This window comes from Pantherophis guttatus, chromosome 1, assembly GCF_059756535.1.
Source record: "Pantherophis guttatus breed Tessera chromosome 1, ASM5975653v1, whole genome shotgun sequence".
NCBI lineage: Eukaryota > Metazoa > Chordata > Lepidosauria > Squamata > Colubridae > Pantherophis > Pantherophis guttatus.
This window is the reverse complement of record NC_142063.1, coordinates 317,249,470-317,265,702: the sequence shown is the minus strand read 5'-3', so window position 1 is coordinate 317,265,702 and position 16,233 is coordinate 317,249,470. Positions and strand designations below refer to the sequence as shown.

At 40.7% G+C, this 16,233-nt stretch overlaps 1 long non-coding RNA gene across 1 annotated transcript in view; it reads left to right on the top strand.

Moving 5' to 3' along the window:
• Positions 1-5,778, top strand: part of LOC117671392 (uncharacterized) — a 67,085-nt gene extending 61,307 nt beyond the window's left edge. The window contains exons 3-4 of the long non-coding RNA XR_015731587.1: positions 5,260-5,374; positions 5,580-5,778. This is a non-coding gene — a long non-coding RNA (uncharacterized LOC117671392). The remainder of the gene's footprint in view (positions 1-5,259; positions 5,375-5,579) is intronic.
• The last annotated feature ends 10,455 nt before the right edge of the window (positions 5,779-16,233 follow it).

Here is a 16,233-nt window from a genome sequence, read left to right as displayed (position 1 = left end):
CAAAACGGTGCCCCCTATTCCTAACCCCCTCAACCACTGCAGCATGATACCATGGTCGATGGTATCAAAAACTGCTGAGAGATCTAACAGGACCAGGACAGAGGAACAACCCCTGTCCCGAGCCCTCCAGAGATCATCCACCAATGCGACCAATGCCATTTCTGTGCTGTACCCCTGCCTGAAGCCCGACTGGTACACGTCCAGATAGATTGCTTCATACAGGTGCCTGGGCAGTTGTCGTGCCACCACACTCTCAACAACCTTCGCCATAAAATGAAAGTTGGAGACCGGACGGTAGTTGGCTAATTCAGCCAGGTTGAGGAAAGGCTTCTCGAGGAGGGGCCTCACCACCGCCTCTTTCAAGGCAGCGGGAAATGCACCCTCACTCAGAGAAGCACTTATAATCCCCTGGAGCCAGCCTCGTGTAACCTCCCAGGAGGCCAGTACCAACCAGGAGGGACACGGGTCCAATAAACCTGTGGCGGCACTAATCTTACCCAGAACCCTGTCCACATCCTTGGGAGCCACAGGATCAAACTCCTCCCAGATAATGTTCTCAAGACCTACCCTCGTCTCCTCCCCCGGACTCACCCAGTCGGAGTCCAAGCCTTCCCGAAGCCGAGCAACTTTATCATGCAGGAATTGCACAAAATCCTCAGCTCGACCCTGCAAGGGATCTTCCCGCACTCCCCCCTGAAGAAGGGAGTGGGTCACCCTAAACAGAGCAGCTGGGCGGTTCTCTGGAGATGCGATAAGAGCGGAAAAATAGTTAGATTTTGCCGCTTTTATCGCCACTAGGTAGGTCTTGATATAAGACCTCACCAATGTCCGGTCGGAATCGGATTGACTAGTCCTCCAAATGCTCTCTAGGCGTCTTTTCCGATGCTTCATCTCTCTCAGCTCCTCGGAGAACCAAGGATCCAATTGAGGTCGGCATCGGGTCAGAGGCTGCAAAGGCACTGTTAGGTTCAGCTTGTAGCTTACTCCTAACTTGTTGGTCAGGCAATATATCTGTTTCTTTAAGAAACAACTGAGCCACGTAATCAGGGTTTGCTGAACCCTGTAATTAGGCTACATTGCATAAATAAGCAGCGCAGAGAAGCGTTCTTTGTTCCTGATTGCTCCTGTTGCTTCCTGCGTCTTTCTGCTGATTGGTGTTAGACTGGATTGTTATATGGTACTGTATACCAAGAGTTACTAAAGTCTGTTTGCTTTGGTAAGGGAAGATACTTACTGGACTGATATTACTGTTTATGACCTTGGACTGCTTTACCTATACTGAGACTGCTTATTATCTTGTATATAAAGTATTTTTCTCACACGAGCTGCACATTTATCTCCTTCCCTGTGTGTTTCTGCAACAAAGCAACAAATACTTTTTACACACATCCTAACATTGGTTATGGGCCCAGAACGTTCCAGAGCTCTTAAATTTGTTTTTGCGGAAGTGAGAAATGCAGGCAGTGGGTGTAGTAGTCAAGATGATGGCTTTTGAGCAAGGTACAAGTTATACCACCATAACCCGGTTGGATGGTACAAACTATGTTACCTGGTCCACAAAATGCTGTCTACTTTTGCGAAAAGAAGGACTGTGGGACATGGTTAATAATCCACCGGACATAACTGCATTGAATGCTGCTGACGAAGAAGATGCCAAAAAGATAGCGAAGTTTCACAGGGACAACGAGCGTGCTTTAAGCATCATAGGCCTGACACTGGGAGACCAGCAACTAGTCCATTTCCGGGGCGAAGAGTCTGCTGCGAGGTGTTGGACAAAGCTAAAGAAGCTCTACGTTCGTGACTCTGTGGGTGTCCATATCTACCTGACACGGAAATTATTTCGCTTACATCTTCAGAAAGGAGGAGACATGATGGCTCACCTGGACTCCATGACAGGGCTTTTCCAGAAGCTACATGAGAAAGACCTTGTGTTTACTGAATTGCAGCAAGTTTATATTATTCTTTCATCGTTGGATGACAGTTATGACTCTTTTGTTTCATCATTAGAAGTATTGTCTAGAGATGAACTAACATTGGCCAGTATAACTGGTAGGTTACTGGATGAGGCCAAACGTAGGCAAGAACGAGACCAGTTAAGGATTAGGCTACAGTGCATAAATAAGCAGCGCAGAGAAGCGTTCTTTGTTCCTGATTGCTCCTGTTGCTTCCTGTGTCTTTCTGCTGATTGGTGTTAGACTGGATTGTTATATGGTACTGTATACCAAGAGTTACTAAAGTCTGTTTGCTTTGGTAAGGGAAGATACTTACTGGACTGATATTACTGTTTATGACCTTGGACTGTTTTACCTACACCGAGACTGCTTATTATCTTGTATATAAAGTATTTTTCTCACACGAGCTGCACGTTTATCTCCTTCCCTGTGTGTTTCTGCTCTGCTCGTTGCACAAGCAACAAATACTTTTTACACACACCCTAACAGGCACGATGTGGTCCAAAGCCCCGGCGGCCACACTCCCCCAGGCGGCCAACAGGTCTTCAGTCGAGTCATGTGCCAGGGTCTCAGGAAATGGCCCAAGCTCCATCAGGAACCTTTCGGGATCCATCAGGTGCCTGGGACGGAACCATTTGATAGGCTCTGTCTCCCTGCGGTGGGGGGAAGTGGCAGGAAAGTCCAAGCGAAGGAGAGAATGATCTGTCCATGACAAGGGTTTAATATCTAAATCCCCTCTACCAAGATCATTCAACCACTGACCAGAGACAAAAGTCAAGTCCAGAGTGTAACCCCCTGTGTGAGTAGGGCCCTGAACTAGTTGGGTCAGGTCCATGGCTGCCATGGAAGCCATGAACTCCCGAGCCACCTCTGACACCTCACCTGCAGATGGCAGGTTGAAATCCCCCATGACAATAAGTCTGGGGGTAGCAACCGCCACCCCGGCAATAACGTCGAGCAGCTCGGGCAGGGTCGCCACCACGTAGCAGGGAGCCAGGTACATAGTCAGCAAACCCATCTGCCTCCCACGGCCCCACTTCATGAGGAGGGACTCACATCCAGCTATTTGAGGAACAGTGGTCTCCCTCGGACTAAGACTTTCCGTAATAATTGCCGCCACTCCCCCACCCCTCCCCTGAGCCCTTGGCTGGTGAAATGCAGGGAAACCTGGTGGGCACATTTCAACGAGGGGAAATTTTAACATTTCAATGTTAAAGAAATAGCTTTCAACACTGTGGATTATTGACAATATGAGCCTTTAAACATTTGAAAAAATATGCCATTGATTTTTCTAATGCATTATGTTAAGGATATTGTTGTGTTTACAACCAGCAGAGCGTAGAGCACATGGAAACAGTGCTGAGAGCAATGATGAATAAAATGCATACAAACTGGTTTATCAAAGTATTTTACTTTATAGTGAAAAACAATCTCATAGTCTTTAATCAATCCAAGTCTTAGCCAATCATAATCAGTCCAGAGATACAAAAGTTCTTCTTACCGGTTTGCAGTAAAAGGATCAAACAGGAACAATATAAATAGTTCTTAAAAACAGAATAAATAAACCATGATCACATTAGACCATGTAAGAGATCAAGTAGAAATTACAAAACATCAGCAGATAATAAATAGTAGCAGGTCATACTGGTAACAGGTCACGATGGTAACAGGTCACGATGGTGGCATGTCCACACTGACTACATTCAAGCTCTCCTTAAATACAGTTACTACAGAGCTTATCCAATCAGGATACAATGACTCAGCATTACAATGACTCTTAAAGTCATAGAATACATATTCATCATATTGGCTTGTATATTGCCTGGCCAACCTGTTAGGCAAGCACCATATCCTAACACATTAAATTTGACATCCAGTGTCATATAGGGCATCAAAGAGGGATTGGAAAACCAATTCATTGATTCACTATTCTCTACAAAGTTTAACTCAAGGTTTTATTACTGTAGGTTATTGGTTGGTTCATTTTAGTTTTGCTTTACCAAATTCTCAACAAAAAATATTATGATGTGTTTGAGGGACAATAGAGAGCCAGTTTGGTTTAGTGGTCAAAGCACCTAGCTAGAAATCAGGAGACTGTTCTAGTTCCACCTTTGGCATGAAAGCTGGCTGGTAAATTTGGACTTCTCTTAGTAGAAAGCACCTCACAGGATTGTTGTTATGGTAAAATAGGAGAAGGCATCCTTGGTATTCTCTCAGCTTGTTTTTTGTTTTGTTTTTTTACAGTTGTTTCATGCCCAAATTAAGTAACATCAGTAAGGAATGGAGTTTCTCTCAGTTTATATTCTAGTGATCTGCCCTGTTAGTATTGGTAGGAGAGGTCTTGGGAGTTTTTTGGTTGTACTGTTTATTGTTAACTTTTTAGCACTTCCTTGATTGGGGTATTGTTTACTTCTTGTTTATTGGTCAGATGTTAAGTTTGGTGTTAATATAAAATAATCTAAATGTTGATTGCTGGTGGGGAAATGTTTTGGTCTTATCTTTTTGGCTTGTTCATTGTCTCTTTTGCAAAGTAAGTACATATTGTTTATGTCTATGTGTCTATTGATAGCTAATCTGTCAGAGTGCCAGGAATTCTCTAGTGTTTTTGGACTTGGCTTCATCTAGGATGGTCACAGTTCCCCAGTTGAAAGTATGGTTAAGTCTGTCCATGCGTTGTGAAATTAAAGACTTTTCATCATGTCTTATGACTGCTGCTTGGTGTTCATGGAAATACGAGGGAGAAGTAGTATTAGATACATTTGCCACCTTGAGTTATTTTAAGAAATAAAGATGAGATAAAAATAAATAAAAATAAACGTTTATTATCCTATTGATATTCAATTTGTAAAAAAGAGAAGATATTGCAGCAAAATGTTGCAAATGCACCACTTTTCAAGAGTGGAGAAGAACAATGTCATAAACATTAAGAGAAGAGGAAGAAAGCCAAAGGTAAACCAGATCCTGAAGTTCAAAGGAAGTTTACAATTCTCATTCAAGATCTTCATCAAAAACACCCAGCACAATCAACCATGATAATTTAGGATTATTTCCTAGCAAGCAAGGGCCCATAGTAATAATGGAGAGAAATATAGCACAGCAAGCTCTTCCTTTGGTGTGAATCAGATGTTTTCCTCCATACTACCTTAATAGATACAGGCCTACCTGCCAATTCAACTATGTAACTTCCTGAATTCATAGTAATCCTGCAATTCTGTAGATGAAAGTGATAACTTAGAAGGAAATATCTATCTAAATAACAAAGTATCTTTACTTATCATTCCTTTGTCTACTCTTTTTCTTTTCATAGGTAATGCCCAGGGCCACTGTCGTAGACAAGGACGAAGCTGCTTTCGTTACTGTCCAAAAGACTACAAGAATATTGGGAGATGGAATTGTAAACCTAGATACACATGCTGCCAATAGTAAGTAAACATTCCTCTCATAAAAATGCCACAGATGTAGAATTGGATACCACTGTTTTCCATCCAAAGCATTCCAAGGCATTCACCTGAAGAGGAGCAAGTGTTTCAAAGGCACAAAGGAGGATAGGTGATATTTTCAGGTTCAGATAACAGAATTTATCTTAAACTTGCTTTTATCAACCTATTATTTTATCTCATTGTATAGCCTCATTGGAAAATAATGCCGTCACCATCTACCACCCTGGATGTCTTCAAGATATGGCCAATGACCTGAGATTGCTGCTTGCTATCACTTTATCTTTCTTTACATGAATCAAATTGCTATGTAACAAACTCGAAAATATTTATGCATTGAAGTAAAATTTGGCAAATATTCCTTCAAATAAAGCTAAATGAGCATTGCAGATATTGTGCAACTTTTTAAGAGGGACCTCGGGACACTATATTAATTTCACTATGTGAATGTGTCTGACTGTTTCTGTGTCATATCTCTTTGCCTACATTTCAGTATGAAAGCTGTTCCCTGCTCTTCAACCACACATTATGCCATAAAGTCAAACAGTCTCATTCTTCCCAATCTGTTTATTTATTGAAGAAGTTATTTTGCCATTGAGGTCTTCCAGCTGATGTGGCTGCTTGAGTAGAAGTAGTACAAAACAGAATTTCAACTATTAACTAAGACCCCACAATGGAAAATACAAGATCCAGATTATGCTGATACTTAAGAATCCCTTAAGATTATTTTTTTCAAGATAAATACTGTGGGGTAGTACTTAGAATAAGAATGTCCTTGTCTATTAACTCAGTATCAGCATAGGCTTGGGTCTTGGTAAGAGAATGGAAGATGTAGCAAGAGAAAATTTGCATGAGAAAGGTCTCTTCCTGAAACATTCTGTTTGTTAAGTGGACAGAAAGCATGAAACAAATGGAAAAACTACAATAAAATAAAAGTATCAGAGGGTGCATCAGGTAAGATCTGTTACAAACACACACACACACACACACACAGGAAGAGAGGGGGAGGGGGAGGGAGGGGAGAGAGAGAACAACCAACTGAGGGGTACTATTATGGACACTATTATGGACACTATTATGGACACCTATGCTCATAAAGGGATGCAATCTAGTGATATGCACAAGTGAAAATATAATTTGCAAAAGCAGAATATACACAAAAGTGTAAGAAACATAATAATCAGAAATCAAGTCAGAACCTTCCTAAATTTCCTCCCTCTCAAGTCTTGTTCACTTATTTCCAATTATCCTTTATTACAGTGCCTAAATTTGGAACTGGATACAAATATTCAACTTACAACAAAATAATTTAACCTCATGGACACAAACATTACTATAAATTCTTAAAATCTGAGATATGGATCATAGATCACGAAAAAGACTTAAATACTACTTAACAATGTATGCTTAAGACTAGTGGTGAAATCCTACCAGTTCGCACCTGTACGGTAGTGATAAAATCTACCGGTTCAACAAACCAGTAGTAAAAAAAAAAAGCTACCAGTTGGTCCGAAGCAGTATTTCTGACGATCAGCTGTACCATGCAATTTATATTCGTTAGAAAGCAGGAAATCCTGCTTTCTACTGAATCTAAATCACATGGCACACCTGTTCCCCTCCCCCTCACTGTTCTACTTACCTTCAAACAGTTTCTTTTTCTGCGCAAAATGTATGTTCGGTGTGGACTGCACATGCGCCCGCAGTGAGCATTTGATGTGTACTGTGAATGTGCACACGTGCAGCGTGCATCTGGCACGCACCGCACATGCACGGGCAGTGAACCAGTGGCGACACATGGAGGATTTCACCACTGCCTAAGATCAATTGTTTACAAACATTTGCCTCTGTTATACAAAACCTGGCTATTATATGGGATAGAGTTGCCTTATGTGGAAGCTCCATCTCATATAAAGTCAATAAAAGGCAATATAAACTTCCTCAGGCTGATCTGAAGGAAAAGGGAACAAAGGTAAGATAAATTTTCTTCAGGTATTGTAATGAAATGTACAATGTAACAGCAGATAAAGGATGATATGAACCTGAGCCCTTATCACAAGGGCAAGACTGACTGGCCCTAGGAATCTAAATAAATATTCCATATATACAAGTGCCAATGGAAGGATGTTGAATCTGGCCCTGAAATAATCTGAATTAGCTAAGGGAGTTTAATGAATTGATAAAAATATCTGGTTTCCCTCAGAGATAATTAAACTGTGCTGAGATAGACAGTTGATGTCCAGCCGCCATTCTCTCCATTATTGTTTCACATCTATCTGAAAACATTGGGTGACATCATCCACTGACATAGGTGCTGAAAGAAAAGGCAAACTGATCACAGCTCAGGTTTTATAACATAGCATAGCAAATTCTTGTGGAGGTGACACAAATGGAGTTTTTGTCAATGGCACTAACTAATCATCTCATTCTCTGCCTTCCCCTTCCCCTTTTGCTTTCCATCTTTCCCAACCTCAGGGTCTTTTCCAATGAGTTCTCTCTTCTTATTAGGTGGCCAAAGTACTTGAGCTTCAGCTTCAGTATCTGTCCTTCCAAAGAACTGTCAGGTTTGATTTCCTTTAGGATTTACTGATTCAATCTCCTTGCAGTCCAAGGGACTCTCAAGAATCCTCTGCAACACCACAATTCAAAAGCATCAATTTTTTGGCACTCAGGCTTCGTTATGGTCCAACTCTCACAGCCATAGATTATTGCTGGAAAATCATAGTTTAACTATGCAAACCTTTGTCAGCAAGGTGATGTCTGCTGTCTGGTTTTGCCAGGATACATTCCTGGCAATGAGTGGAAAAGGTGGTTATTGGGCCACATCTCCTAAGCTTTGCCTTGCGGGTGGGAGCCTATTTCTGTGGACTACAGATGATCCCCTCTCCTTTGAATGGCCTTGATACAGGACCTCATAAAAGATGAACATGCAAAATCAGAAATCAATTAACTGCATGTACACTAAATAGTAGCAGACCATGTGAGACTGAAAATAGTAACATTGGCAGGTCTGGAAAGAAAGGAAATCAATATTTAATAATGTGCTTCTTTGGTCAAGAACTCCTGAGAGCAGTTAATGAGGATACATTGGAAGCCAGTTGCATCTTTAAAAGTGCCTTGAAACCTCTAAATAATATAAAACTCCTGCTATTACCCAAGAAATGGTGAATTACCTTAAGTAATGAGGCAGCAACAGTAATGAGGAAACCACAAATTCAAACTGACTTGGTATTTGGTAGTCAAGTTAACTAAGGTAAAGAATAGTAAAATTAGTAGAGCCTGTTACTTACATTTAGGTTTAGAAAGAATTGAGGAGCACTCTTTGAAAAGAAGCTGCCTGAATTTTGTTGTGAAGAAGTTGATATTGTTCAGCCATTATTAGAAAGGCATTTGAAGTGACCAGGGCTTTTATTTGTTATTCATGCTTATGGCATTTTGTTGTTTGGGACTAATGGTTAGGCTTGAGAGAAGGAACCGTTTAGTTTGGTTTTTGAAGACTAGGGAATACATTCCCTAGTGAAATATAAGCAAAGACATATGTGCATAGAGTGTCAGAAACACTCTCTCTCTCTCTCTCTCTCTCTCTCTCTCTCTCTCTCTCTCTTTCTCTCTCTCTCTCTCTCTCTCTCTCTCTCACACACACACACACACACACACACACACACATCTTCATGTAGTCCCATGAATATTTCAAGGAATATTTTCCAAATTTTACTTCAATTCATAAATGTGGGATTTTTTTCCCTCTTAGATGGTTAACAATGTAAAAAATTATAAAGAATTAAAATAAACTGGTTTTTTCCAAATTTTTGAAATTGAAAAAAATTGAAAGATTTAAAAAAATAAAATATTGAAAAAAATATTTTTTAAAAGTGAAGGAAATTGAAAATTGAAAGATTGAAAAAGTGAAAAAGATTTTAAAATTGAACAGAGAAATTGAAAAAATAATTTTAAAATAAAAAAAGAAAAAACTTGTTTTTTTAAAAAAAAATCAGATTTTAAAAAGTTAAAATTTTTAAAGTTTATGTAATTTCTTGACCCTCTATGAAGTGAAATGTTTTTTTTTTTTTTTTTTTTTTTTTTTTTTTGCTGGAAATCTCTGGCTGATTTCTAGGAGATGCTTTACTCTTAATTCTCTACTCCCTGCCTTGTAGGTTTATCCCTTTCCTCCCTGTCCAGGATTTTTTGTACTTATCATTCTCCTCTTTGCCTTCTTGCTCTTTTGGCGGCGGGGGGGGGGGGTTGGGCATGATGTGCTGATCTGGGCAATCTGCTCAGTTGTGCTCAGCTGGGCCACCATGCTGCTCTCAGCCCTCTGATTCACTGTCCTACTTTGTTCTGCACCGCTGCTACTCCACTGGTCCACTGTACTTCTCACAGGCACTTGTCTACTGTCACTTAGTTCTGTTTCACTGCTGCTCAGCTGGCCTCTGTTGCACTGCACTGCCTTCTAAGTGAAGTAAGTGAAGATGAAGTAATGACAAGTGGCAGCAAAGAGCCATGGGCCAAATTCCAAAGGTCTCTGAATAAATAGGCAATAATGTTACTTCAACCTGTAAAAAGAGAATGAAAATTGTTTTTTTACATGTAAATATTTTATTAGCTAAGTATAACAACTAAAAGATAAAAGGGAATTAAAGAGAGTTAAAGGATGGAAAAAAAGGAATTTTGGCCCCTCAGTCCAGGCACCAGTTCTATGCAGGAAACTGGTTTGAAGAGGACAATGAAAGCAAGCTTTTAAAAACTATTTTGGTCAAATTTCCAAGCATCACAATTTATAACTGTTTTTGAAGTTCATGTTAGTGGTGGGGCCCATAGGATTCCCTGTTAATTTATCCAGAGGATTTGTCCATATTAGAAATGACTTGCATTTTCCTTCTTATAATGAATAGAATAGATTCTTTATTGGCCAAGTGTGATTGGACAAACAAGGAATTTGTCTTGGTGCATACTTTTTAATTCTTGAAGTGTTCGTATTTGTATTATCCTTCCTATACGGCTCACAAGACTAGAAAAGAGAAATAGAGTATCCACAATAATTTAAGAGTTATTGATGCAGGAAAAGTAAGTATGGGAGAAGCATTTTTAAAGTATATAGCAGGAGTGAATGGCTTCATTCAGGATGAGTCCCCGGGAATGTGGCAAATTGATCTGATAACCTCCCCACTACTGAAGAGCTGTCTTAGTTTTTTCTCCCCCACTTGTGATTATTCTTTGCTTTGGAAAACAGGCAGGCAAAAGAATGCTATTCTCCCATAAAAGTAGCAAACAACAACAACAACAACAACAACAACAACAACAACAACAACAACAAATCACTGCCGCAGTTTCTATCTGAATTAGGTGTTTTGTGCCTGTATGTGTGATGTTTGTGTGTGATTGCAGTATTCATTTCTACATCTAATATTGGAATAAACTGTTGAACATCTATTCTGTAACTTTTCTGGAAAAAAATATTATTGGAATATCCATGAAATTCTATTCTACTTTATTGTCTTAAACGCCATTCTCTTCCACGATCAAGAAGCTACAGTATCTTCAATGAAAGCAGTGAGCTGTCATATACCACATGAAATGTATGACTCTCAGGTGCCACGCGTTGATATGTTTTTTAAAAATAAAAAACTTGGAAAAAAATAAAATCAAAGTTTTAATTTTATGATTTATTTTTGCTATTCTGCTATTTTCTCTAGAAAAAAAATAAGGTCCTTAAAGTCTATGGAGATTCTCAGACATGCAGGTCATAGTTGTCTTAAAAGTGCTTTATCAGTAGGCAATTGGGCTTTATTTCTTTTCCCTTGGAGACATTTCACTTCTCAGCCAAGAAGCTTTTTCAGCTCTGACCAAATGGTGGAGGATGAAGGATTTATATCTCAATGGTCCAAGCTCCAGACTGACCCAGTAGGAAAACTCCACATGGTGAAGAAACAAACTAGATTTATTCAGCCGGACTCTGGCACACAATGAGTTAAACAGCAGCAAAACAGTCAGCAAGCCAGTCTGTTAGCAGCATGTTAAATTCAAAGTCAGCAGTCCCAGCACTTTTTTTAAAAAAAGTTTTTTATTCTTATTTTTTATCAACATATTCTTATGTACAGTCTTTTGTCCATCATTAATTATTATTCATTCATCTTATTCTTTAACTTCCATTTGCTAATTCCCTTTAGAAATTCCCTTTGTAGGAATTTTTTCTGCTTTCCAATTTTGTGCAAATACAGTTCTCACCACCGTTACTACATGTATGTGTGTTCTTTACTATACTTCTCTGAAAGAATACCCAACAGGAACAATTCTGTTTTAAGTCAATATGTTGCTGTGTCATTTTCTCTAGCCATATTCTAATGTTTGCCCAATAGTTTCTCGCTTCTGGACATGTCCACCACATATGATATTATGATCCTGGCATCTGATGACATTTCCAACATTTAGCTGATTTATCTTTAAACATTTTTGCCAATCTTTCTGGTGGCATGTGCCATCTATAAAACATTTTATATAGGTTCTCTTTATATGCTGTGGCCATTGTTAATTTATAATTTCTTTCCCATAATTGCTGCCATTTATCTAATTCAATTGTATATCCAAAAATTTTTGCCCATGCTATCATTGTTTCTTTGACTTGTTCTTCTTCTAACTTCACTTCAAGTAAATAACTATACAATTTCCTAATCATTTTTTCCTCAGTTCCTGTGAGTATCTCATCCAATACTGTCATTTCCAAGTAAAAACCATATAGCTTTACATCTTTTTCATATCTCGATTGTATTTGCAGCTGAGTATACCACTCCATTTCAATCCCTTGTTCATCTAATTCTTGTTTCATTTTCATTTCCCCTGTTGCTGATAACATGTCTTTATATCTTATAATATTTCTCATCTTAATAAAATTTGGATGTACAAATGCTTCCATTGTTGAAAGCCATGTTGGTATTTTCAAATAATGTTTCTCTCTAATTTTTTCCCATACTAGTAATAATGCATTTCTTACATAGTGCCTTTGAAAATAGCTGTGCATCTTGTTCTTCCCATATCATAAAAAAGTGTGCCAACCTAGTTGTAGATCATGCCTCTCTAAAGTTAATAGTTTTGTATTTCTCAACACAATCCATTCTTTTATCCAAGATAATGCTGCTGCTTTATAATATAGTTCTCAGTATGGTAATCCAAATCCTCCTCTTAGTCTTGCATCTTGTAACATTTTCATATTAATTGTTGCTTTTTCCCCCTGCCGTATAAAATTCAATATCATTTTATTCAAATTTTCGAAGTATTTCTTTTCCAATTTCATTGGTATTGTCTGAAATAAGAACAGCAGTCTAGGAAATATGTTTATCTTAATTACTGCTATTCTTCCCATTAATGAAAGTTGCAATTTTCCCCATTTTCCCAAATCTGTTTCAATTTGGCCTTTCAACTTATAATAATTATCTTCTTTGATCGTTGCACATTTTGCTGTTAATTGTATTCCCAAATATCTTACTTTTTTAGTAATCTGAATGTTTAATTTCTCCATTAATTCTCTTTTCTGTTTCTCTGTGATATTTTTCACCAATATCTTTGTTTTATCTTTATTAATTTTCAATCCATTTTCAAGCTTATTCAATCCATAAACTGACTTTGTATAAAATATACAAAAGTATGAAGGCTATTGCTTAACACATTGTAAGCCACCCTGAGTCTCCAGAGAAGGGCGGCATATAAATAATAATTAAAAAAAAAAAATCCTGCCATTTCTCCATATTCCTCTATTTGTTCTATCAGTTTGGGTCCTACTTCTAACGGCTCCTCTAGAATATTTATTTATTTATTTATTTATTTATTTATTTATTTATTTATTTATTTATTTATTTAATTTTTATACCGCCCCCTCTCCCGAAGGACTCAGGGCGGTGAACAGCCAAAATTAAAACACACAATACAAATATTAAAATACAATTAAAACAAAATTAAATTATCTTTGGCTACTCCAATTTAAAACCCCTTACCCATAAAATTCACCCAACTAAAATTTTTAACCCAGTCCGGCTTGCTGAAATAAAAAAGTCTTCAGGGCCCGGCGGAAAGTCCGGAGGTCCGGGATTAGTCGTATCCCTGGGGGTAGCTCATTCCAGAGGGCGGGTGCCCCCACAGAGAAGGCTCTTCCCCGGGGGGTCGCCAGCCGACATTGCCTGACAGACGGCACCCTGAGGAGACCCTCTCTGTGGGAGCGTGTTGGCCGGTGGGAGGTTATCGGAGGCAGAAGATGGTCTCGTAAATAACCGGGTCCTAAGCCATGGAGCGCTTTGAAGATGAGAACCAGCAACTTGAAGCGCACTCGGAAGACCACTGGAAGCCAATGCAGCTCGCGCAGGAGAGGTGTCACGTGGGAGCGCCATGTCGCCCCCATAAGTACCTGCGCGGCCGCATTCTGCACCAGTTGGAGCCTCCGAGTGCTCCTCAAGGGGAGCCCCATGTAGAGAGCATTGCAGTAGTCAAGGCGGGAAGTAACGAGGGCATGAGTGACCATGCATAGGGAGTCTCGATCCAGAAAGGGGTGCAACTGGCATATCAGGCGAACCTGATAGTAAGCCCCCCTGGCCACGGCCGTCATATGCTCTTCTAAAGACAGCCGTGTGTCCAGGAGGACACCCAAGTTATGCGCCCTCTCCGTGGGGGCCAATGTCTCGCCCCCAATAGTCAGCGATGGCACCAGCTGACTATATCGGGACGCCGGCATCCACAGCCACTCAGTCTTGGAGGGATTGAGTCAGAGCCTGTTCCTCCCCATCCAGACCCGCACGGCCTCCAGGCACCAGGACATCACTTCAAGGGCATCGTTGGGGTGGTCTGGGGTGGAGATGTACAGCTGGGTGTCATCAGCGTACAGATGGCACTGCACCCCAAAACCACGGATGATTTCGCCCAGCGGCTTCACATAAATGTTGAACAGGAGAGGCGAGAGGACCGACCCTTGTGGCACCCCACAAACCAAGTGCCTTGAGGTCGACCTCTGCCCTCCAGCCAACACAGACTGTGACCGGTCGGAGAGATAGGAGGAGAACCACCGTAAAACAGTGCCTCCCACTCCCAACCCCTCCAACCAGCGCAGCATGATACCATGGTCGATGGTATCAAAAGCCGCTGAGAGATCTAATAGGACCAGAACAGAGGAGCAACCTCTGTCCCGAGCCCTCCAGAGATCATCCACCAACGCGACCAATGCCGTTTCCGTGCTGTACCCGGGCCTGAAGCCGGACTGGAACGGATCTAGATAGACGGTTTCATCCAGGTACTGCGGGAGCTGTCGCGCAACCACACTCTCAACAACCTTCGCCAAGAAGCGAAGGTTGGAAACTGGACGATAATTTGCTAAAACAGCTGGGTCCAGAGAGGGCTTCTTGAGGAGGGGCCTCACCACCGCCTCTTTCAAGGTGGGAGGCAAGAACCCCTCACTCAAGGAAGCATTTATAATCCTCTGGAGCCAGCCTCGTGTAACCTCCCGGGTAGCCAGCACCAACCAGGAGGGACACGGGTCCAATAAACATGTGATTGCGTTCAACCTCCCCAGTATCCTGTCCACATCCTCGGGAGTCACAGGGTCAAACTCATCCCAGATAACCATCTCAAGACAGACCTCGGACAACCCGCCTGTACCTACCCAGTCAGAGTCCAAGCCTTCCCAAATTTGAGCGACTTTATCGTGCAGATAATGCGCAAAATCCTCAGCACGACCTTGCAAGGGGTCTTCCCGCGCTCCCAGATGGAGAAGGGAGCGAGTCACCCTAAACAAGGCAGCTGGGCGATTTTCTGCCGATGCGATAAGAGCGGAAAAGTAATTACACTTCGCCGCCTTTATCGCCACTAAGTAGGTCTTGATATAAGACCTCACTAGTGTACGGTCAGATTCGGAGCGACTGGCCCTCCAACCACTCTCTAGGCGTCTTTTCCGGCGTTTCATCCCCCTCAGCTCCTCGGAGAACCAAGGAGCTGGGCAGGTTCGGCGCCGGGTCAGAGGCCGCAAAGGCACAACCTGATCTAAAGCACCAGCAGCCGCCCTATCCCAGGCGGCCACCAGGTCTTCCGTCGAGTCGCGCGCCAGAGTCTCAGGAAATGGCCCAAGCTCCATTCGGAACCTATCAGGATCCATCAGGCGCCTGGGGCGGAACCACCTGATCGGTTCCGCCTCCCTGTGGTGGGGCATAGTGGTCAGGAAGTCAAGTCTAAGGAGAGAATGGTCTGACCATGACAAGGGTTCAATAACTATATCCCCTGTATCTAAGCCATAAACACTAAATCATCAGCAAATGCTTGTAATTTATACTCTTCTTCTTCTTTTTTAATAATATTTTTATTAATAATAATAAAAAAAAACCAACATAAATACATTAAAACAACATACAAAACGGACAAACATCAATTCAGTCCAATGACTGACTTTTAGAAGTTACTACAACGGTGGGTTATTTTCATATTTCTATTTGTATCATTCACATATTTACATGGTTATATATGTATATATCTAATTGACTCCTTGTTTACTTCTATGCATTTCTATTGAATAGTCGAAAATTATCTTTATATTCCTATTTTTGCCTCCAGCCAGCTGTACCATCTTTGCCATACTAAATAGTAATCAGTATCATCTTTCTCTTGTATTTCTTTTGTGAGCTTATCCAATTCTGCACATTCTGTAATTTTAGCTATTATTTTGTCCTCTGTGGGTAACTGTTCAGATTTCCAATGTTGAGCAAAGAGTGCTGCTGTGGGGATATGGATGATCAGATATTTTATTTCTTTGGTATATTGTGCTGTGATTATTCCCAATAAAAAGATTTCCGGCCTCATTTCCAGTTTTTGTTTTGTGATTT